General features: G+C 44.1%; 1 protein-coding gene across 2 annotated transcripts in view; it reads right to left on the bottom strand.

Annotated features, from left to right (window-relative positions):
- The window catches only part of BRD4 (bromodomain containing 4), an 87,586-nt gene extending 62,964 nt beyond the window's left edge, over positions 1-24,622 (bottom strand). For both annotated transcript variants that reach the window (XM_061421789.1, XM_061421790.1), the window contains exon 1: positions 24,533-24,622. The gene's annotated coding sequence lies outside the window, so the exon portion shown is untranslated. The remainder of the gene's footprint in view (positions 1-24,532) is intronic.
- Between the last annotated feature and the right edge of the window lie 383 nt (positions 24,623-25,005).

Raw genomic sequence — 25,005 nt, 5'->3', positions numbered from 1 at the left:
CACAGCAGGAAGGAAGAGGTGATGTCTGCACGTCCTCGTTCCCAATCTCGGGTATTTTTGCAATTTCATCTTCGAGGTGAAGCTATTAACAACAGGGAGTTGTTACAACCAGCAATGTCCCCAGATGGGAGAACCACTATGAGCCACAGCACAACAGGCGGCCAGACACCAGGTATGCAGCAGCTAACTGTGATAAAGGTTCCTCTGAGCCTATTCTACAAAGGCAATGGGGCACACAGCAGGCGCAAAGACTCACAACCCAACTGGGACTTGATTCTTAAACTGGTTTTTTTCGTGGGCTCTGCAAAAACACACAAACATGGATAAAATTCCACAAACAGAAATATTTACTGTAAGTACTGCTGGGATATTTGGTTTCTTTTCGCCCAAATCTTGCCTAAGTCTATACAAGACGGTGGTTAACTCCAATGGTAGTTGAGAAAAGAAGCACAAAATGCTTTCCTTGCATACTTAATATAAAAGCTTGCAGTCACATCATTCCTCTCCTCACTCCATCCCTGAAAAAGGGATGAAACTACACTTCTCTACAGCCTCCCTAACACTTGTGAACTAGACCAAATTACAACAATCTATTTCCTACAATCAGAAAATTGGCGTAAAAAAAAGAAAGCCAAATTGTTTATCTCGACTAGAATACAAAGTCAATCCAACTCTACCCGAGGCCTCGAGAAAGAAAATCAGTGCCACATTGAGAGCTCCCAAAGCAGTCCAGGCTACCTCCTGGGACTCCAGCACTTGGGTTACCGCTGACACTTCATGCCGTCACTTCTGTATGTTGTGCCTCTGGCACCGTCGCCAACAGCCCTCTTCTGCTGGCACAGAGCCGGGCACTATAAACACCTGCGGATACAGACGCTCCTTGGGGAGCAGACATGCTTAGCTACCTCCAACTGCCCACCTGAATGCCTTAGGCTCTACACTGGCTCTGCTCACACTTGTGACCCATGTGACTATCTCACAGAAGGACCCAGCATTTCACTAGAAGGGGACCATCATGCATGGAATGGGTAGAGCAGCCCTTCTTGCCATTAAAAAATAAAATCCTCTCCTTAGAATTTTGCTATTTTCACACAATTCTTTCTTTGTGCTCCATAGGCACAGTAACCAACTCAAGAGTCCCTGGGTGTGGGGGAGAGGGGTGGGGGCAAGGATGAAGGGACAGGATAGGACCTGGGGCATCCAAACCATGGCCAATATCAGCTAAGAAGCAGTTTACTCTGTGATTCCAGGCAAGAGAGGCCTTCGCCTCAGGCAGAACTCCCAATATGGACAAATGCAGAGAGGCACACAAGAGGGACACACTTTTATAGCTTTCAGCACGAGTGCACGCTGTGGCATCATGTTCAAGCTTCCTCCTCCCTCCCCAGGTAAGGCAGCGACAACAGCAGGCAGGCAGCCACCACTCAGAACAAGGCCCGATATTCCAGGGCTCTCTCTTCTTACAGCAACTGGTCACCTCCTTCTGCATCTTACCCACCAGGCTCACAGGCAAAATCATGACATAACTGCCGCTCCGGAGAGAGCTCATAAGGTGGTGGTACTCATCTCTGGCTGCACAGAGAATTGTTTAGGGATCTTGCTTTAAACCCTCATGTGTACAGCTGGGGACAGGAGGAAGGGCTGACTGCAAAGAAGCACAAAAGGAGTTTGGGGGAATGCTGGCAACACTCTATCTTGACTGCAGTGGTGTATTTGTCAGAGTGAATTTTATAGCATGTATTTCTATACCCATACAGAAAATGGATAAACAAACAAATCATGTCTGTGCCCCCACCTACTTCAGATTTGACGCTGTGCAGGGAACGTGGAGACAGACCTGCAGATGAAGAACAAAAGCAGGCTGGCCTGAGCCTTGTCAACCTCCAGAGCTAATCTCTGAAACTTTTAGCCACAGACACTGTCATTAGACCTGTGACTCCTCAGCTGTGAATCAGAGTGGCTAACAGGGCCCATCCTTAGGACCGTCTCAAGTTTCGAAGGCTTACAAACAGTGCCTGCCTTATGTGCAGTGCCCAGTGCTGTTCAATCACAGCTTTTGGAGGGCGGCGGGGCTGAGAAAGACCCAAACTGCTCTACTTTCTGGGAATGATCCATCCACCTTGTGCAAACTGGAAACACCTCCAAGATGACAGTAGCTACTGGAGCACTGCTTAACAACTGTTATGAAGTGCTTTTCTGAAAGGAAAGTTTAAGATAAAGAATAGGTTCTATGACTTGTGGTTTACATTTAAGACAGCAAAACAGCGAGACTAACAATCTTAAAGGAGTAACAAAAAAATCCTTGTGGGCTGCACAACCACAACATTTCCTGCACTCACATCAGTGCAGACATGAGGCTACTCCTAGCTCAGAAAGTTGATACCCAGCTGTTCAAGAGGTTTAATGTACAAGAAAGTTTATTAATCTTTTGAGAAAATTAACTTACCCTTATAGAACAAAGCTATTCTGCAGAGCAATTTTTCATAGTAAATATTTCCTTGAGGACCTTAGTCCAATTTTACAATTTTGGTTAAATCTCAAAACTAGTAAAGATTTGCTGCTGCAGGGCTGAGAGTGGGACTCCCAGACAGCAAGTGCCAGAGAACCAAGCAACGGCCTACTAGCCCTGACAAAAGAATACCTTCCAGTTCAGCGGGAACAAGCAATGTTAAAACAAACAGGGTAATTCTGCCCTATATTTTTAGAGCTCTTGATTAAAACATTTAGCTGTTATTATAACAAAATGTAACAAAGCCACAAGTAGGGGAAAGGTCACCCTAAAGCATGAACACCTATTTTCACATTGGTAAACTCACAGGGTCACTTACAATCAATGCTCTGGCATTGATGGGACACGTGTACAGACCCTGCCTATCACCTTTACACGGGACCTGACAGCCACTCCAAAGGGCAAAGTTTACTACTCCTCAGCACTTTTACACTGGGACATCTCCAGTTTTTCAAGTGTGGACATTATATGATTGGGAAGGCTCAACAAATGTTTGATGGCTTAATATTAGCTGCTCAGCTCAGTGGTCTCCTCCGTGAAAGGTGTTATGACAAGCCCCTGATCAAAATGGCAGCAGGAACGCTGGAGAGTGAAACCAGAAACGGCTCAAGAGAGACCAGTAAGCACCATAATAGACTCCATGAGCAATGCTTGAAATCCATGCCTTCAGTCTCCTCTGACAGCTGATCTCCCAGAACACATGGAAAAATGTCCACCCATCCTTCACTGTCATTACTCTCCTCCAGAGGAAAAAGCAAAGCCTCTTTGATCACAGGGATCTCTAACTGTACTTCACACAATCCCAGCCCATTCTCTCCACGAGTCAGAGAAAGCATACTGTGACACAAATGCCAAACATCACCAGATCCCCAGCCTTCCGTTTGCTCACAGGACCTGCTCACTGGATGTCTGCACATGTGGTCACCGGCAGTCACTTAAGCTCCTTTCAAGGACCACAGCCCCTGGTTAGAATGTCCAAACTCAACTCTGTAACTGTATGGGGGAGTTAGGAAGCAGTCACTTCTACAATGCATGAGATCTACACCAATAAGCTCTAAGATCGCACACCTGCCCGCACCAGGCACGTCTGCAAGCTGCTAAACATTCTGCAAGCCACCAGTGCCCTGCCGGGGGATTTGCTGAGCAGTCAAACCCAGCTTGGCTGCGATGGCTGTAGCAGTTGGCAGGCAATGTACTAGCAACAACTTTCCCAGTTAAGTGCCAACTTTCCCTGAGTGTCCACATGCTTAGAGAATGCAGCTGGACTCAGAACAAGGAGCAATTACTGAATGCTTACTGAGGCTTGCTGTCTGACCTCACAAGAACCCTGCACACAGTAGGGATTAGAATCTCACTGTGTAGCCAAGGACACTGATGTAGAAGAAATCAGTCATTTACATGAGGCCACCAAGCCAGCAAGGAATTCAGAGGCTGCATGATTCTTCACCCTATACCTCCAAATCATTTCCTGATGGACGAAAGGCAAAACCCGATCAATTTTAGAAGATGGTGGCCCAGTGGCTAAGAATCTACCTTGCAATGCAGGGTATGTGGGTTTAATCCCTGGTCAAGGAAATAAGATCCCACCTGCCCGGAACAATTAAGCCTGTATCCCGCAAGTACACTGGACAGACTGAGCGCCCCAGCAAAAGATTCTGTGTGGCACAACTAAACACTGATACAGTCAAATAATAAATATTTTTTTAAAAAAAGATACTAAAAAGTGTGTGTACGTGGTGGTGGTGGTAGAGATACCAAACTACGAGGAAATATTTGTAAAATGTACTATCCACAAAGATCTGGTACTCAAATATAAAGAACTGCTGCAAATCAATTTTAAAAGATAAACAAGCTAAAGGAAAATGAGCAAAAGTCAGAAACAGGTATTTCAAACAGGTACAATAAACAAACATGAGAAGATACTCAGAGCTGAGTTTACTTGCAAATATAAGAAGTCTGTTAATGTCAAAATGTTGGTGAAAACACGGTTCAACATTTTCCCATGTGGGAAGGTAAACAGATGCAACTGCTTCTTTTTTTTTTTAAGTAACCTGGCATTAAGGTATCCCCCATGGCCTAGCAATCCCACTCCCGGGGCACTTACTTGAGACACCTGCACACCCCTTGGATGCACGCAAGCACGCAGAAGAATGCTAGAGCAAGAATGCTTATTAACAGCGCCTCTTCCACCCTCCTTTCCCTGTTCAATAAAAGCAAATCTACTGACCTAAACGTCCACCAACAGGAATAAATTTTGATACACTCAAACTTAGGTGAAAATAAATAAGGTAACCATAGACAGCTACCACAACATGGATGAACTTTAAATGAAGAAGTGGCAGAAGTCTGCAAATGGTATGCAGCATTGATAACAAAGCTGCAAAACAAGACTGAACAACATACCGTTCAGCAATACAAGCAACTGAGACAAAAGTATCAGATGGTCTCCTCAAAATTCAGGATGGGGCAAGAAAATGTGTAGGAAAAGGAACACACGCAAACCAGAAATGAATGAGGTAGTCCCAGGTCCCCTTGAATTGGGAAACAAATTAGAATCATTCAAATTTAAAGTGAAAACCATTGCAGCTTTAATCAGAATGACTACAGTATCTTCTGTGCAATCAGACCACCCCAGAGTAGGCAGAAGCAATGCTCTGCTGCCCCCGATGCTCCTAACAGTAGGGCTACTTGACCTCAGACAAATCTTCACCATCTCCAGGCAGGTGGAGTGCTTCTATCACCCTATTTTACTGATAGGGGAACAGAGGTTAAGCAGTCTTTGCCAGATCACTGCCAAAAGCCGTTGAGTCCATTTTCGGCATCAATACCATCAGTCACAGCTCATCTGCTCACCTCCTCAGGTAGTACATTCCATTTTCAGCATGCTCTAATGGTCAGCATAAAACACACTGGAGGTACAGAGAACTTCAGCTAAGCATAAACACTTAGTGACTAGCTCACTCCCTTCCCAGGACAAGAAAATGACACTGGCAGTTTAACAGTTAAAAAAAGTGACTTCAAAGTTACAGCTGGCTTCAAAACTTGATGCACAGTCTGCATAAGATCCTTAAGAATCAAGTCTGCATCCTCTGGCCTCGACTAGAAGCTGTTTGGCAACACGTACGACAGGATGGATTCTGAAACACATCTTTATATTTAGATGCACATGTGTGCCTATGACTAAAAACCGGGAAGGAGAGTGTGGATTGGAACGCTCACCCCAAGATTCCAACACTGTATTATCTAAAAACAAATCAAGACACTACTAGACTAAAAGTTTACAGAAAGTGAGTCCATTAAACACTTAAAATTCAACCTCTTTAAAACATCCCGCATCCAGGTGCTTCACATGCATTCAGAGTCACCTTGTAACTTGTGTGTCACATGACAAAAGACTCATCTGGGTGGAAGCAGCCTTCAAGAACATTGAGAAAACAAAGAATCCTGCAATCCCTGGTCAACTCACAGAACAGAAGGAAGTTAAAAAAAAAAAAAAAAAAGGACAAAAGCTGAAAACTAGTTAACTTCTGCTAGGTTTAAAAAGCTACAAACAAAAAATTATTCTTAAGTGCCAGAAAGGATATGGGGTTTTGCAGTCCTCATACAGTGTTGATGGAAATGTAAAATGGGGCAGCAACTTCCGACAACAGTCCAGCAGCTCCTCAAAAGTACGTATGATGCAGAAATACTACTGTAGATATAAAGCCAAGAGAAAGAAAAACACAAAACTTGCAAATGAATGTTCACAGCAGCATTATTCCCAAAAGCCAAAAGGTAGAAACTGAAATGTTCATGAACTGATGAATGGATCGTCCTATTCATAAGGATACAATAGATTTTCTGAAAATGGGGGGGGGGATCTAAGCTGCTTCCTTTTGGGGGAGCAAACTGTCTAGCTTATTGCACTCCCCTTTGAAGGAGATGCCTGGTACTCAGGAGGCACAGGGATGCAGGATGAAGCAATTAAAGTTACCCAGGCTTGGGATTTCCCTGGTGGTCCAGTGGTCCATCTTCCAAAACAGGGGAAATGGGTTCCATCCCTGTAAGATCCCACATGCCATCGGGTAACTGAGCCCCCAGGTCACAACTACTGAGCCACATGCCATAAGAAGAGAGAAGCCTATGAGCCGCAAGGAAGATCCTGTGTGCTTCAACTAAGACCCAACACAGCCAAAAATAAATTTAAAAATTACTAAAGTTGTCCAGGCTTAAGACACAGAACACTGAATGCAGAGACGTGGTCTGCTGAGACTGGTGCTATAGGCTCCTCTCAACTCTGATATGTCTGCTCATGAGTTGGTAAGGGCCCTCCCACTTACAGGATTTAAAACGTAAGCTGCTCTGGTCACATTTTGAGGCAATGCATGGAGAAATGTTCAATTACAATAATTCTGTGAGTCTTTTTAGGGTTCGACTGGTTGAAATCAAGACACAAGTCACGAAGAATATAGCCAATATTTTTTAAGAACTATAAATGGAATATAACCTTTTGAAAGTGTGAATTATGTTGTACACCTGAAACATATAATAATGTGTATCAACTATACCACAATTGAAAAAAAGACATGTCAAACCAATTGCTATGGAAAAGGCTGTCTTGGTACTTTGGGGGTTGAGAAGCCAGGGCTGTGGGGTAACTGACAGACCCTGAGAAACCAAGACGGGGTGGGATCCACTTCAATTTTAACCAGTCACTTCTTTTAGGATGCCCTGAAAGACAGCTGGCTGAATACCACAGTGCCACCGCTTGAACCATATCCTATACCTTTTGACCATCTTTCATAGCTGCCTGATAAAAATCCCCTAACCACAAATCAGTTTCAGAGCAAAATTAGAACATGAAAAGTTTACAGTCCTCTGCAAGCTTGTTTCAAGTTCTTATTTTCAAAACTGCCAGGACTTCCCTCGTGGTCTAGTGGTTAAGAATACACCTTGCAATGCAGGGGACACAGGCTGGATCCCTGGATGGGGAACTAAACTCACGCACCACAACCAGCCAGAGACCGTATGCCTCAAGCATGGAGCCCGCCAGCCGCAATGAAGATCCCACGTGATGCAACAAAGACGCAACAGATAAATAAATAGCCAAGTATTTAAAATAGCCAAGAGGTGAAAGCAATTTAAATGTCCATCAACAAACAGATGGATGGATAAAGAAAATGGGTATGTGTATATACAATGGATTAGTAATCAGCCTTTTAAAAAGTAAGGAAATGCTGGCATTTATGACATGGATGAACCTGTATGACATTATGCACAGTGAAACAAGTCAGTCATAAAAAGACAAATACTGCATAACTCCACTGTACGAAGTATCTGAAACAGTCAAACTCTTAAAAACAGAAAGTAGAATGTAGTTGCCAGTGGCTAGGTAGAGAGGAAAGGGGAGAGTTTTCAGTGGCTATAGTTTCAGTTTTGGCAAGATGAAAAAGTTCTCAGGATCTACTGCACAACAATGTATACATAGTTAACACTATCGTACACTTGAATGTTAAGATGGCAAAATTGTCTTATGCATTTTTGACCAGAAAACATAGGTAGATGGCATCACTGCAGCTTCCTCAACTCTAAAATAGAAATATGGCCCTTACAATGCCTGTGTAAGAGCCAAATGAGATGCAACAGAAATTGCTCGATAAACACTATTAACTCTGAAAATATTCACATTTCATGAGCTGTAAACCACGAAACATGTAAAACCAAAGGCAGCCCACTAGCAACAGCTCAGTGGGCAGGTTTCTGCCCACCTTGCTCAGTTGATTCACTCCAGGTGGACTCACCACCGGCACCTTCTAGTCAGCTCAGTCTTCAGTCTCTGCTTGAACCTTAGTTCACATTCTCCACACAGGTAATGGGGCCAAATGACCCAGCCCTGCCCCTAAAGGTCACAAAAATGAGAGTGGAAGGGAAGATGACAGATAAAGCAAATTCCAAAGAGGGGTGGGGGATTTTCTAGGCTATAAAGACAGGCAGAGACTAGAGATCATCTTTTCCAGATAACTCCAGGATGAATAGTTTCCGAAGTCAAAGACCTCACCCTGCTGCTGCTGCTGCTAAGTCACTTCAGTCGTGTCCAACTCTGTGCGACCCCAAAGACAGCAGCCCACCAGGCTCCCCCGTCCCTGGGATTCTCCAGGCAAGAACACTGGAGTGGGTTGCCATTTCCTTCTCCAATGCAGGAAAGTGAAGTCGCTCAGTCGTGCCCGACCCTCCGAGACCCCATGGACTGCAGACTTCCAGGCTCCTCCATCCATGGGAGTTTCCGATGAGGGCTAATTCTCTGAGTTCTCATCCGGCACAGGCTTGGCTCTCAAGTCCAGGCCCTTTCTGTGATTCCTCTTCCAACCTCCTAGGGGTGGGAGAGAGGAATAGAGGAGAAACCTGCCTATCCATAAATCAGGATTCAGTCCCCACTATCTTCTCATCTAAATGCTGGCCCCAGGTCCCTCATTTCTACCCCCACAGCCCCAGGGAGACTTCTCTCACCTTCCTGACAATTGCCCAAAGTCTCCAAGTCTGGCAAACCCTCCCCTGAATTCTAGAACTGCACAGCCACCTGCCCACAGGCCAATGTTAACATAGATACCTGAAAGTACCATGGGACTAAAATGAGTCCAGCTTCTCTAAAATCTGTCAAACCGAGCACAGTGTTAGTCTTCCAGCCACTTTCAAGGCCTTATGTGCCACATGAGTGTAGTGTTAACACACTAAATAACCCAGAAAACAAATGTTTCTATGACTGTAGAAAGTTCCACTGGAGACCACTGCTTTGAGTGGGTAACCTTTCCCTTCTCCAGGAGATCCTCCCAACCCAGGATGGAACCCAGGTCTCCCGTATTGTAGGTGGATTCTTTACCAGCTGAGCCACAAGGGAAACCCTAGGAACTGGGCAGATCACTGTAAAATAAGAATGCTCCAAACTGGACCCTAAAATATGGAGGGAGTACAGAAGCAGCAAAGAATCAAGACATGGAATTGGGCGATGGTCTTGTGACAAAAGCCAGGAGCTCACAGTACCACAGGATGGGAATTTCAATTTTATCCTATATGCAATTTTAAAGTTTTAGAGCAACAGAATTATGCAGCAATAAATCTATTATATTTTGATAATGTACTGAGTTGGGGAAAAAATTCCTTCGGTTTTTAAAGTAAAACTAAAAGACATTATCCATTTTCACTAAGAACTTTATTGAACAATGTATTTGCCATTTTGTTCTACTACCTTTTCCCACTTTCCAGGCAACTTTGTAATTCCATCTTCCCAAAACTTACCTTTTTTGAGCAAAGAACTGTTTCAGGTGTCTTTTACAGTCTATCAGGGAATTAATTTTTTTCCATTAAGAGAATTTATAAAGACCAAAATAAATGGACATCCAAAGGTCCAATGTGTGGTGAATACAGCAGACAAATCAGAACTTCCCAGACACGCTGTAACAATTTTTGCCTAATCACCAAAGAAACATGTGGTCTTGCATTATCCTGATGGAAGATTATGCATTTTCTGTTGACTAACTCCAGATGCTTTTCATCAAGTGCTGCCTTCAGCTAGTCTAACTGGGGGCAGTACTGGTTAGAAATAATTGTTTCATTTTCCAGAAGGAGATTGTAATAAAATGACTTCCTTCCAATCCTACCATAGACACATCACCTTCTTTGGATGAAGACTGGCCTTTGGTGTGGTTGGTAGTGGTTCATTTCGTTTGCTCCACAATCTTTCATTTCATATTACTGTACAGTATCCACTTTTCATCGTCTATCACAATTTGTTTTAAAAAACAGAACATTTTTGTTACATTTCAGTAGAGAAATCGTAGGTGGAAATACTGTCAGGAAGGTTTTTTTCTGCTTCAGTTATGTGGAACCCAAACATCAAAGTGATCAACATAACCAAGGTGGTACAAAAGATTTTCAATGCTTGATTTGGATATTGTGAGTATATCAGCTATCTCCCAAGTGGTGTAACATTGATTATTATTCTCCACTAATGTTTCAATTTGACTGCCAGCAACTTCAACTGGTCTACCCAACTATGGTGCACGGTGCAGTGAGAAATTTCCATCACAAAGCTTCGAAAAACACTTCTGACACATTCAATCAGTCACAGCACCTTCTCCATACACTGCACAAATCTTTTTGCTTTTCAGTTGCATTTTTGCCTTTCTTGAAACAATAAAGAATATGCTGAAAATGTTGCTTTTTATTTCATCTTCTTTTTTAAGACGACTACACAAAAATTCACCAATTTCGTTAAGTTTTTTTTTAAATGCATGCTGATATGACCGCCATCACCATACAATCTAACAAAGTTGTTTCGGATGACATTAAAGACAGCTAACCACTACCACAGCTATCTTATGGAAAAAAAACAAATGAACCTTCTGGCCAACCCAATACTTTCCAACTAGCTTACTAGTCAAGTTTTGCAGGGAATTTGTTTAACATCTACCATTTTCTCTTGACTGGATATTTTTTTCACATATACTCGAACCAAACCTTTAATGAGATCATTTGTCATTTTACAAATTGAAAGAAAAGTTTTAAAAGTAAAATGAAACATCTATTTCTTCAAGGCACACTTCTTAAATGAATTACCACCGTTCTAACACTGGGTTGCTGCTCACCACTGAAGATAGAAAGATCTCTGAAACACCTGTCTCACTCCCCCAAGCCCCAATCACATTTTAAATGTACTAGGCATACAAACATGGGAGACACTTTTACTCATCACTGAATCCTCACTGCACACAAAGAATACTGAACACAGTATCTGATTACGTAAAAGTCCCATGCGCACACGATGAAGGAATCATCCAAGTCGACAAGTTTGCTTCCGGCAGGAAATTCCTTGTAAATAAGAGTCCCTAAGTGGGAAATAAGCGCCCAAGAGCTGGAATTCAATTTCACCCTACAAAAAGCAGAGCTTAGAGACTGTGCAGCTCACAGTAATCATACGAGATCATCCAGCTCACACCAATTTAACAAGCCCGGGTGGAGTGCCTGGGCAAAAGATGACACTCCAGCTTACTACTCCCCCAAAATTCTTCTTCTGTACTCATAATACTTCCACTGGATTATCAAGGGGAAAATGGAGGTGAAACCAAATCAAAGCACTGGTGGAAACCTTTTCAGGGTGCAGCTTAATTCCACTTGTTTGAATTTCCTCATAAGACTCTTCAGGAGAGTGGCACAGAATTCTGGATGAAAAGATCTATCCAGTGAAAGCAATGACTCTCCTCTGATAATTCTCTGCCATGCGGACTACCTCCAAAGGACAGGTGTTTGCTTGCAACACTATCCAGGTCTCCTCCAAGCCTCAGCTATCCTCACTGACAGACCAGCCTAAACATCAGTTCTTTTCCAATGTTCACAGCTGGATGGACTCTTCCTTCCAGGAGTGCCTGGCCTGCACCTCTCAGGGAGTACTTCCAAGATCTACCTTATGCTATTAGGTACCATTCCAACCATCTGCATGCATTACATTCCTTCCTCCCTAGTCATGAACACTTGGGGTCTAGAGCCAGGCCTTGACACTTAACAGCAACCCTGTCCAAGTGACTGAGCTCTCCAGACATCAAATTTCTTATCCTTAAGACAGAAATGATACCAGTACCTATCTTCAGAGGACTTTAGGAATACAGAAGGTCTTAGAAATTCAACAAACAGTACACCTGGCACACAGTAATCACTCAAATATTCACTAAAATGGAGTGATCATAAATGGATGCACAAGCTCCATCTGTGCAGGGGAATACAGTGGAGAAAGGGAAGTGATTCACACTGCAGTTCCATACATGAAGGCTGACTCAGACAGCAAGCAGAGTGACTTCTGTGCAAATCTACCACTTCAGAATAGGCCAGCAGTAAGAAACAGACTGCAACCATGAAATTAAAAGACGCTTGATCCTTGGAAGGAAAGCTATGATCAACCTAGACAGCATTTTAAAAAGCAGAGACATTACTTTGCCAACAAAGGTCCGTCTAGTCAAAGCTATGCTATGGTTTTTCCAGTAGTCATGTGGTTTTTCCAGTAGTCATTTTTCCAGTATGGATGTGAGAGTTGGACTATGATGAAAGCTGAGCGCCGAAGAACTGATGCTTTTGAACTGTAGTGTTGGAAAAGACTCTTGAGAGTCGCTTGGACCGCAAGAAGATCCAACCACTGTATCCTAAAGGAAACTAGTCCTGAATATTCATTGGAAGGACTGATGATGAAGTTGAAACTCCAATACTTTGGCCACCTGATGCGAAGAATGGACTCGCTAGAAAAGACTCTGATGCTGGAAAAGGTTGAAGGCAGGAGGAGAAGGGGCCAACAGAGGATGAGATGGTTGGATGGCATCACTGACTCAATGGACATGAGTTTGAGTACGATCCGGGAGTTGGTGATGGACAAGGAAGCCTGGCATGCTGCCGTCCATGGGGTCGCAAAGAGTCAGACACGACTGAACTGAAGAAACAAAAAAAAGGCAACCCACTCCAGTATTTTTGCCTGGAAAACCCCACGGACAGAGGAGCCTGGTGGGCTACAGTCTATTGGGTCGCAAGAGTTGGACACGACTTGGTAACTAAACAACAAGAAACAAAAAAAGACCTATTCAGAAAAGGTATTTCTACCCTTTGAAGGGAAATCTGTTCATAGGCAACTACTTGCTAGAAATCCTTTTCACAAAGAGTCAATGATCAAAGACAAGCAACTGTCTCAAGGTGAACAATTGGGGGGCGGGGGTGTTTAAAGAGGCACAGGCCAAAGGAGGAACCCAGCTCTCCCAAGTGTAAGGGAAGGGTACTCAGATGGGCTCCCAGAGCAAACAGGCCCACAGGCGTCCTGAGAAATGACACTGAGGACAGGCAAGCTAAGATGCAGGCTATCAGCTCCAATGTGAAGAACTCAAAACTGCACTCCTGGGATTACAAATATATGCGAGCTATTATCTTGAAACAGACGAACATGAAGGTGGACGAACATGAAGGTGGTGTTATTTCCAGACAACTCATCTGTGAGCTCAACAGTTTCCTGGAATCAAAAGGAAAATGAAGACACAAATATGCAAACTTCACTACTTAGCCATTTTTTTTAATATATATAACTGAAAGCATTTCAAAGCTAAATAACTTTAAATGAAGATTATGAATGAAAACAACCTACACATGGATGATACTACCTCTTATAAAACTCCTTCATATAAGTTATGTTTATTTCTTTTAATTACAGAATAAAAAGAGCAACCTGTTTAAACAACAAAGCCAAGTGTGTACAATACATAAGACTGTAACTCAACTGGGCAGAGCAAAGGAATGCATTATAGCCAAAGACCAGCAGAAAATGAACAGGGGAAATATCCATTAGCACATATAAATTTAATTCAAACTTTAGAGATTAGGGGAGAGCAAAGAGGTTTTGATATTGTTAAAAATAGGACAACAGGCCCAAAATGAGCCCCATGTCAACAAACCACAGCTTAATTAATTTCAGCTCTCCCAGAAATGGAATCTTAAAACCAGTCAATCAGGAATCACCTGGTCAGCACTAGTGAGGTAATCTGCCTGACAGACCCCTGCCATCCCTAAAAAGAAAGTGACCTTGCCACAAGCAATCTGTTTTTTGACAGCTTAGTTTCCCCCACCGCACTCTGTCTTTCCTCTGTACAGCTCCGTGTATCTGCTAGATAGAATGCTGTTCCATTCACAAATCACTGAAGAAAGTCACTAAGATCTTAAAATTTACTCCACTGAATTTTTAAAACAACATGCACTATTCCTAGAAGTAATACAAGTTATTTTCCATCCTTTGACAACTCTGCCCCAATTACAAAGCATGAATTATTCAAGTTAATAACACTGAATTTCCCCTTCCTTGTACCAGACAAAGGATTTGGAAGAGAGAAGAATGGTATCATGCACACCACCTGTGCAGCATGCTTCAATCCCTAAGCACAAACATATCACGCTGAAGAATGGTTATTTTCTCATCCCACAAGTTCTCCCTCAGTCTGAAGGTTCAAATGCAAGCATGGAAAAAAGGTCTCACAGCTAAGAGCAAGCACTAAGACACAGAAGGGACCACAGCCACGAGTCTTTCTAAGTCTATCCATATGCAGCACGACCAAATGATCAGGCTAGCTAGCAGGCCACTGGATTACCTTCTGCAGCAAAGCCTCCAAGCCAACACCAAATCCTGGAAAACAGTTTTATGAACAGCAGAAGTTGCTTCAGCGAAGAGCCCTAGAACAAAAACCTTCCTTCATCTGCAGCCACTGCAATAGGCCCAGTCTGGCATTTTGAGACATTCCTCATACCCAACAAAGAGAGCAAGTTGAAAAAGAGGGGTGTAGAAGGCTCCTGGGCAGATCTGCACCAAAGCTGACACAGGTTGACAGCTCTGAGAAAGTCTCTGGAGGATTTTCCACAAGGATAAACCAAAATGGGTGCTCCACATTGTTTCCTAGGGTCATAAAAATTGCAAATGTTTGGAAAAGCAGGATACATGCAAAAACAAAAGTCTTCAAAATCATCAAGGGTCATTTAATAACATAATAATTTCTCATTCTCAAAGTAAACTCCAGGAAATTCATTTTAGTACATGCTTCTTGGATGGGCTCTAGGGTTCTAAGAAATGCCTCTACCCCCAACTATTCAATGTTCACACATACGCATTTTTCTGGAGAAAGGATCCACAGCTTTGTCACCTTTTCAAAGGGACCTCCAACCTCCCCTTAAGTTAAGAACTGATGCTCTAATGAGAAGCAGAGCTGATCTATCTTTGGCCACTGGATCCTCAATTATTTTGAGTTCCTTAAAGAACTGAATAAATCCAACAGAAAGAACTGTAGGAAGATGATTACTCTGGCAATGTTTAACACTTGTTTTTGATTATGGAAATCTGAGTAAGCTTTCTGTAATACTAGAGGAATGCCAAGCAGCAGACTTTACAAGACTTTAAGTATAGAAACAGCTTAACAAATGGCAAAATTACAAATGTAGTTTTTGTGTGGACAAAGATGATCCAGTCTACTGAAATATTCTCCATTACAATTTCATTCATGAATGCATATGCTGATGTTTACCTACCTGGTCTATTAACCCAGTCTTCCCCTGCACTTCCTTCCATGTTATAAGCCTATCTCACCCCTGTGCTTTCTGAGGGCTGTTTACTGATCAAATTAGGCTCTATCACCAGCGGCTGGAGTCTTCTTGCCCACCCAAGAGACTACTGAGACTTGGCTTGACTCCTCCCTGAGTCCCCATAGCAAATTCCTCTGTACCTGAACCTGGTATAAATCATGTCTTTCATTTAATTCTGGACCAAGGATTTGGAATACCCACATCCTTAACTATCTTCACTTTATCCTTTTTCTTGAGTAACTCGTTATAAGCTAATTGCAGCTAATTCTGGTTTTTTATTACCAAGTATGGAAAATTAACTTCCCTTCAGCCATCCAAAATTTATTGCTTCAAGATAGGGGATACACTCTACTTCAAACATAAAATGTAGACTGTTCAAGAAAAATATCCCATCTAGCATGGCTCACAATGAGGAGCAAGATGCTGCTGGGGTCACCACTGGAGGTAAGCAAGTGGAGGGCAGAGATGAATCAATGTGTTATGTTCGAGTGAGGTGGCTTGGCATTCCCACTCTGAACATGGTCAGGGATGGGCAATCATCCAAGCCAGTGTCTTCTGTCATCAGAGCACTACTGGGGAAGAATCATTCTTGACCTTGAAGTCAGGATATTAGAGATAAAAAACAGCTCTGATGTCCCTATTTGAGTCCCTGATTTCAGCTGTGCCTGAGGTCCACTCTAGACCTACTACATCAACCAGCAAATTCCATTTTGTTTCAACAAATCCCCTTTTGTTTCATGTTTGTTATTGATACCGTAAGTAAGTAACCAATATAGCCATTTCCTTTAGAACTAACATCTTTCTTGATTAAAAAGTTGGGAGGACACTATCTCAAGAGCAAAAATAACTTGCCCCCCCCAACACATACACAAAATACTCTTTACATACTGTTTTGCTTGTTGCAATCTGCTGACAGCCTTCCCCACATGCTTCCTCCTCAACTTCCCCATCCCACTCTACCCTCCAAAGAGCTTCTAGCAGGCACAGCACAAGGAAGAAAAGAAACTAAAGATCAATGCAGTTCACATGCTACTAGAAAGCATATCCAGGATAATCACCTTGGGCAAATGATAAAGAAATAGATTGTAAAATAACCACCAAAAAAAGAAAGAAAAAAAAATTCAAGGTACCCACAGTTAACAATGAGTGGTATCTAAAATAAGGCTATTTCATACTAGTCTGAAAAGATTCACAATAGGAAACAGATTTCGCCGTGTACACAATACACAGAATCACAGCAAATGTTTTATGAAATACCCTTGAATGTGTAACACCCTTTGACATTTCCTTTTTCTCCCCCCTTAAACAATGATTGCAACCTACTAAATTCACTTCATAATCCAGAGTTTGAAAAACAAGACCCGAAACAAGAATTACTTTCTCTTAAAACCTAGACTGTGGTCAAAGTTCACTGGAGCCCAAATCTATTACCTCATTTTACATATGAGGTATTGTTTTTACATTGTGAGCTATGGTTTTTCCAGTGGTCATGTATGGATGTGAGAGTTGGACAATAAAGAAAGCTTAGCACCAAAGAATTGATCCTTTTGAACTGTGGTGTTGGAGAAAACTCGAGTGTCCCTTGGACTGCAAGGAGATCCAACCAGTCCATCCTAAAGGAAATGAGTCCTGAATATTCATTGGAAGGACTGATGCTGAAGTTGAAACTCAATACTTTGGCTACCTGATGCAAAGCACTGATTCATCTGAAAAGACCGTCTTGCCAGGAAAGACTGAAGATGAGAGAAGGGGACGACAGAGGATGAGATGGCTGGATGGCATCACTGACTCAATGGACATGGGTTTGAGTGAGCTCCGGGAGTTGGTGATGGACAGGGAGGCCTGGCGTGCTGCAGTCCATGGGGTCGCAAAGAGGTGGACACAACTGAGCTGAACTGAACATATGAGAAACTGAGGCCTGGAAGGATATGCAACTTGTCCAAGGGAGGCACACAGCAGATCCAGAGTCCAGGCCAGCTCCTTCCTTCTCTCCCTCTTGCGCGCGGAAGCGCCGGCACATGCTCGCACAACGTGCACTGGCAGGTTCACACTCCATGCAGTCCTCTGGTTTCAACCTTCAGAATTTGCTCACCTGAAATGTATGTCTCCTCAAACATAGTGGGAAATGTTTTAAGTGTAAAATCCCCCAATTTATCTTACTCTCTCTCTTTTACACAAAATAATCTCAAAGGCCAACTCGCCTGTAGGCATGTATGTGTTACTGCCTGGGGTATGACAACTGGGGATGTTAGCCACACACAAAGACACAGAAACTACTAATTCCTGTTTCTAGAAATTGCATAATACCAAACCCAACACCTCTTCCTGGCAGTGCTTCCACAATGTGCCAGTGTCTCTTGGCATGACAGCAACTAGAAACAAATAGTTTCAGCCTTAAGTGCACACCAAGACAAGAGAAGTGACCACAGGCACAGTGAGGCCTGCTCAGCTATTCTTGAACCCCTTCGGCAAAGCAAAAGCAGCACTCTCCCCCACCCCAAACAAATATAGTACAAGTCAGAGACCCCCTTCCCTTCCCCATCTTAATACAACCCAGATGCCAGGCACCCCCATCTTTTGTCTACCCAGTCAATGCTTAAACATACACACCCCATTTTACCAGTAAGGAAACTGAGGTGTAGGGAGATTATGTAACTTGCCTGAGGCTGAGGTCAAGGTCAGAAGGAGGTGGGGCTGATCCCCCGACATGGACTCCTCAGTTCTCCCTTTTCAGTACGCAGCTCCACCCAAGCCCAACTCTGCTAGCCATAGCCCAAAGTCCTGAAACTTCCTACATTGAGAACAGGCCAACACTTGTCAAGGAACAGATCACAGAATAACCTATACCTAGGATGACCTTTAAAAAGCCTTTATTTGTAAGTATGTCACAGATCAAAAAGAAGAAATGCATATTCACTTAGGTGCTCTGAATTTTCAGTTAAATGCTCATATCTGATCAATATCTGAAAAAAACAGACTCTTCAATTGGGTTTCACAGACATACACAAAACGCATTCCACATGGAACTGGATCCTGACAGCCCCTAGTAAAAGTGACTGGCATTGACTGGTTTTCTTCTGGTCAATAGGCCCAGAGTCCATCAGCAGGGATTTAGCCTCCCAGCCAGGAACTCCACTTTCCTGGCCCACCATACAACTGCCTGCCTCCTTTCCAAGGAGTCCCTGACTTGTGATACAAACCTTCCTGGAGACCAGAATCCTTTCACCAAGTCCAAATATCAACATACTTTAGAGTCAAAATAGGCAGGGAAGATATAGAAAGATGCTGTGCTTGTGCTTTGGAAGAACTTCCTCGACCAGCAACTTTGGACGACTGTTGCCATTGTTCACATAACCAGGTTTTAAGGAAATGGTTAAGTTTCATCTTAGGACTGAAAATACACTGGACCACCTTCCCCAGCTGGATCATTTCTCCAAAACTATGCAGCCAACAATAGCCCAAGGTGGGCACCCCCAGAGCTTGCTGAATTTCCATTAATCCCATTACCCTCCACTTTTAATCTCATTATCAGCTAAAGACAAATTCTCACTTAAAAAACCCAATCCACACTTTAAATCACCTCCCCCACTGAGCTCTACTCAAGAGTTCACTCGAAGGAAGACACAGCACAAAGGGGGATCTGAAAGGCACCTCGCTGATCTTGGTGTCACCTGATGACACAGTGTCCAGGCATGTCAGCTGGCACATCTTCCGAACCCTCAGCTGCTCCACTTTCTAATATCTGGCTGCCTCTCCCCACTTCTGTTCTTCACCCTGGGTAATGACAGCAAATAACCTTGAGAGAGCACCACCTCACTTTACCCTTAACTGAAAGATGGACAAGTGAAGTTTGGGGAAGGTTGAGTGACAGGCTGAAGGTCACACAGCAGGCAAGAGGGCCAGGATTCAAACTGGGGTCTAACAGTACCACCCTGGCAGTATCAGTCCTTGGAGAAGGTCAGCAAAAATGAGACAGGACTGGATGCCAAGAGGCTGTTCAAGCCTTTCCCAGAGCATTCATATTACACTGGACTTCTATCACGGAGTCAGGAATTCTGAGACCTGATTTCAGGAAGCAAAGTCCAACTCTGGGCAGGAGAGAAGAAAGGTCAAAGGGCAAGATCTCGGAGACACTTCTGCTTCTCAGAACGCTTCACAGAACACAAAGACCACACTTGGGTTTTACCTAATTGCTATTTGTTGGGGGTTGGGGGACTGTTAAAAGCCTCATCCTTATAAACAAGACACTGTAAAGTTTGACTGGATAAAAGGAGAGTCATAGAACTTTTCCAGAAAACTAAATTGTACCAAGTTTCCAAAAACACACCCCCTCTGGTCTGGTAATTTCATTTCTAGATATGAAAAAAGGGGAAAACTTGAAAATCATGACCAAAAACAGCAGAATTATGGTATGTTCACATAATAGAATTTTAGACACCGACTTAAAATAGAGCATTTTGGAAATGTTCACAGTGCAATATTTTTTGAAAAGTTAAGCACAAAATACCCTTACAATCTCTTTTGCAGATGATGTGGACCAACCAGTGCTATTACAGGACAGATGGACAGATGGCTGCTTTGCCCTAACTTTGAGACTGAACTCACTCTTCATCTATTTCTTTAGAATGGAATACATCCCATGATTTACACTGGGAGACGTGCATGCAGTTTAATCAAGTTTAATCAGTTGTAGCCTGTTTGGACTGAGGGAAAAAAACAACCCTAAGTGTTTTTAAACACTTTACAGCAACGGCACAAGTCTGGAGTGCATCTTCCTGACTGTTCTCTATGCCTCATCAGCACTTCGCGCTGTTCTCTAACAATTACAATTAAGAAATCAAATGGGGATCAAACCATACAGACTGTACCACAGGTCAACACGCCGACATCCTTGTACTTCCATTCCCCATTCTTTTAGATGGCTACACCACATTCTATTAAGGTTTTTCTTTTTTAACCCCTCCATGAAAGTACTAGAAAAATCACTGCAATAAAGTCATTGAGCACGGTTAAGTACCATGACCTAGCAATTCCACTCCTAGCTATCCACCCAACAGAAATTAATACAAAATGTCCACACAAAAATTTGTACGTGAATGTTTGGAGCAGCACCATTCACCATAGTTCAAAAAAGTGGAAACCCAAATACCCATCAACTGAAGAACAGAGAAATAAAATGTGACATATGCATATAAGGAAATAGTATTCACTCATAAAAGAAATGAAGTACTGATTCCTGCTGCACCATGTAAAACCTTGAAAACATTACACCAAGTAACAGAAGCCAGACACAAAAGGTTGTATATATTGTACAATTTCTGGAATATCCAGAATAGGCAAATTTATAGACACACAGAGTACATTAGTAGTTGCCATGGATTGAAGGGATGGAGAGTGCCTGCTAATGAATAGGGATCTCTTTTTGGAGGGATGAAAATGTTCTAAAATTGGTTGTGGTGGTGGCTGCACCATTCTGAATATACTAAAAAACCACTGAATTGTACACTGTAAATTGGTGAACTATCATTTGTGAATTATATCTCAATAAAGCTATTACAAAATGACTAAAAACAAAACAGTAAGATTTTACAATAGTATAATGCTCAAAATATACATAATTTATATTCAATAAATGTTTGGGGGTAGATACATTAAAATTATATAAGCCATAAAAAAATAATCGTACAAATATCTTTTTGTCTTCCTTTATACATAGTAGAAGCTCAAAAAATCATTGATGAAATAGATTGGTCAATCACGTGAAATCAGGGCTCGATGTTTTTTTAAAATTTTTTTACTGACAAAATGAGATTCACATTAAGAAATGCTACCCATACTTAACATTACCCACTTCATCTCCCTCTTAAAATACTTTTCCCAGGTCAGGACTGAACCACAACCCAAACCCACTCACCACATTTCAAAGTGCAAAGCGGGAAATGTACCGTAGACAGGGCACAGAGGCAACTGCATGCCATGCTGCTTTGACTATTAATAAGTTTACCATAATTAGAGACCTTAACGTTACCTTAGTTAAAATTCACATTCCCTGAAAGTCACTACTAATTATGCCCACTGTTAATATTTTATTGATTTAAGAAAAATTATTTGCATGTTATTATGGGCATACCAAATTCTTCTTCAATTATCTCTCCAGTTTATTCACTCAAGGAATATTACAGCTGCTCTTCAAAGGTGCTGAGGATACACTAAAGAATAAAAATAGGCAAAGACTGGCAAACAAAACCCTGCCCTCATAGAACTCACATTCCAGTTTTGTTTTTAAAGTATGATTTAAAGAAATTTTATTTATTTTTAACAAACTCATGTCTTATGAAATAAATGTCAGCATCAGCAAAGAATCCCAATTCTCACCTTGCAAATGTTCAGTCTTTTCTAAACACTAAAAATCACGAAGATTTATTAAACATCAGCAGCAGTTTTCAATGACAAGCCCTTTTTCCCCCGTTTTACAGATGTGCCTGGAACATAAAGACAAACGTGTCTAACTTACAATTTTATTCAAAATCAGAATCTGAAACGTTGATATAGACAACGTCTATTGATACAGACGACAGTGGGCTCTCAGAGCAGATTTAACAGCCCAAGGTTTTCAAATCATTGATACCAAATGGTTTTTACTGAAAATTTAAATAAAAAGACTCCAATCTCCCTCTAAAATTCATAATCTCAAGTCATTCAATAACCTGAATTGTGTAACACGAAAATATTGCATCCCCTCCACCTCCAAAAGCAAAAGTGCAATTTAGTTCCAAGATCACAACAACTGGCTCAAAAGGGTAACTTTTGGAAACAAAGTCTAAATTCCATTAAACAATTCAATAATTTAGTGGAAATTTTACAAAGTGGCCAATGATTCTCTTGCACTTCTTAAGTAATATTTTTTCTCATCACCCTCTCAACCAGGAAGAGTAGCCTTAAAGACACCTCAAACAGCCAACCCATCCTTAAAATGCAGTCACTTTTGCGTTCTAACTTTTCATCTGTTGGCAAAATTTCTTATCTTCAGCAATTTGGTTGGGGCTGAATTCTAGCAAGATGCACACATGTGGGTTCACGTCCTCAGATAAGACAAACTAAAACCACCTTAAGAGACTCACTCCACAGCTTGAGCCCTTAAATACTGTTTCCTACTAAGGTTAAGTGGGTATGGCAGGTAACAGGGAGCAATGCATTTGTTTCAGATCACACTTTTCTCGATTTGGTTGAGGGAAATCATCGGAGAAGTTTATCTTTCCCAGGTTGAAGACTGGGGGGAGAACAGGTCAGTTACCTAAAACCTTGGTGGAAAGATAAACCCCATCCAAATTCAACAGAAAGTAATGTTTTATCATATTACTGGCAAGGTCATAAAACAGACTGTGCCATCCAAAAACTTCTTGAAACTGGTAACATACTCATAAATCCTATTGGGAATTCCTTTCTTTACAACCTCCAAGAACTAAATCCCAAGAACCAACAATTTAAGGAACCTGACAGCCCCATTCATAGAAATCTCCCAAATATTAGTACAGCACCTAAGAGCCACTGGCTTAGAGGTACTCTGATGGTCTTTGTAAACAACGGGCAGGGAAAACCCTCTTGAAGGTAAGCAAAGGCACTTTAATTCTCATGAGGCGCAGACTCCAAGAGGTTACCTCTTGCATCCAGCACACACATAAAAAGTAACCCAAGGGCCAAGACCATACATAGGACCAGGTTGCACAAAACGTTAAATGAGTAAACAAAAATAACACTTCAAAATACAGTGCGTGATCCTGAGTAAAAGAGAGGTCAGCCACACAGTAAAAGCACATGACTCATCCATAGGCCTAAACACAAGTATCTGTACAGTCCACTACACCAGAGTGGGATTTCCCATCCTCATCCAAGCCTGGGCCTTACGGGTATCTCAGTCGGGAGAAGTTGTGCTATTTCCGTTTTGGAGGGGAGGGTCATTTTATTTCGCTGAATCACAACTCCCCCATATCCCCACCCCAAACCACCACCACGCACAATACTGCAAATAGACGAGACGGTGGCAAGGACGCCAGCGAGCACCGACCGAACAAAACAAAGCACCCAGTGAGGGGCTGCCGGGCCGGGAGTGGGTGGGTAAAGGGGGCCAGGCTCGCCCCTCGGAGCACGGCTCCCGCCCCCAACGGCCTCTCTCCGGGTAGGTGTACGGCGGCAGCCTCCTCCCTCCACCTGGGGACCAGCTCCGTTCTCCGCAGAGCTCCGAGGGACAGTCCGGAAGGTGAGGAAATGAGGGCGGGGGCGCGCTGCCCCGGCCTGAGCCAGAGGACCAAAGCTCCAGAGGGAGGGCGCGTCGGGCCGCCCCACGTGAACACCGGGGCCGAGGGCGCCCCGGGGACCGCGGCCGGAAACAGCGGCGCTCGTGACCACCACGCCGGGCCCGGACTTACCCGGGCCTGGCGCACCGCGGACTCCGCGGCGGCCGCTTCCTCCTCCCTCCTCCTCCTCCTCCTCCTCACTTGACAAAATGGCGGCGACAGGAAGTGCCGGGCGCCTCGGCCCGCCCCCTGCCCGCCCCCGGCCACCCGCCCCGCCGCTGCGCCCGCGCCCCCCGCCCGCGCCCCTGCCCGGCCGCCCAGCCAGAGCCGGGGCGCGCTGGCGCCAACGGCGGGGCGCTCGCGAGCCGCCCTGCCGCCCCGACGCCAACGGCGCAAGCGGCCCTAGCCCGGCGCGAGCGGCGCGGGGACGCGGGAGGCCCGCAGGCCGGAGCCCGCGTCGCCCCGGCCTCCCCGCCCCCGCGCCGCGCCGATGGCGTAGCTCCTGGCGCACCAGCCCCATTACGCAATGCAGGTTACGCGGACCGCGCCGCGGGCCCCAGAAGGCTGCCCCACGCCGTCTGCTGCCCCGAAGGGCACCGGTCCTCACCTGAGACGCTAGGCCGCACGCCGCCCCCGCCGGCCGCCCGCCGCCGCCCCCTCCTCTTCGGGCTGCCTGCGCGGCGCCGGGGCCCGCCCGCCGCTCCGCCGCGCTCACAGGCCCAGCTCGGCCGCGGGCACTGCCGGCAGCCGCCGCCGCCGCCGCCGCAGCCCCCGCTTCGGCTCCTCGGCTGCGGGAGAGCAGAACAAACAGCCGTGCCGCCGCTACCGCCGCCGCCGCCAGCGCACTGACGTCACCGCGCACGCTGCGGGCGCGGTCACGCGCTGCCGCCGCCCGGCGTGCGCGCCCCAAACCGTGACCAGCGGGAGCGAGCTTAAGCGAGCTGGTGGCTGGGCGGTGAGTGGGGAAAGCAGGTGCTCGCGGCCCGCGGAGAGATGAGATTTCCACCCCCCCCCCCAACCCTCCCACACCCCACACCAGACCAAGGGTGAGTGCTGACGAGAGATTTTGCACACCTGAGG

The sequence above is a fragment of the Bos javanicus genome, chromosome 7, assembly GCF_032452875.1.
Source record: "Bos javanicus breed banteng chromosome 7, ARS-OSU_banteng_1.0, whole genome shotgun sequence".
NCBI classification, from domain to species: Eukaryota; Metazoa; Chordata; class Mammalia; order Artiodactyla; family Bovidae; genus Bos; species Bos javanicus.
The sequence above is the reverse complement of the archived record's forward strand: the minus strand, read 5'-3'. Positions and strand labels throughout refer to the sequence as shown.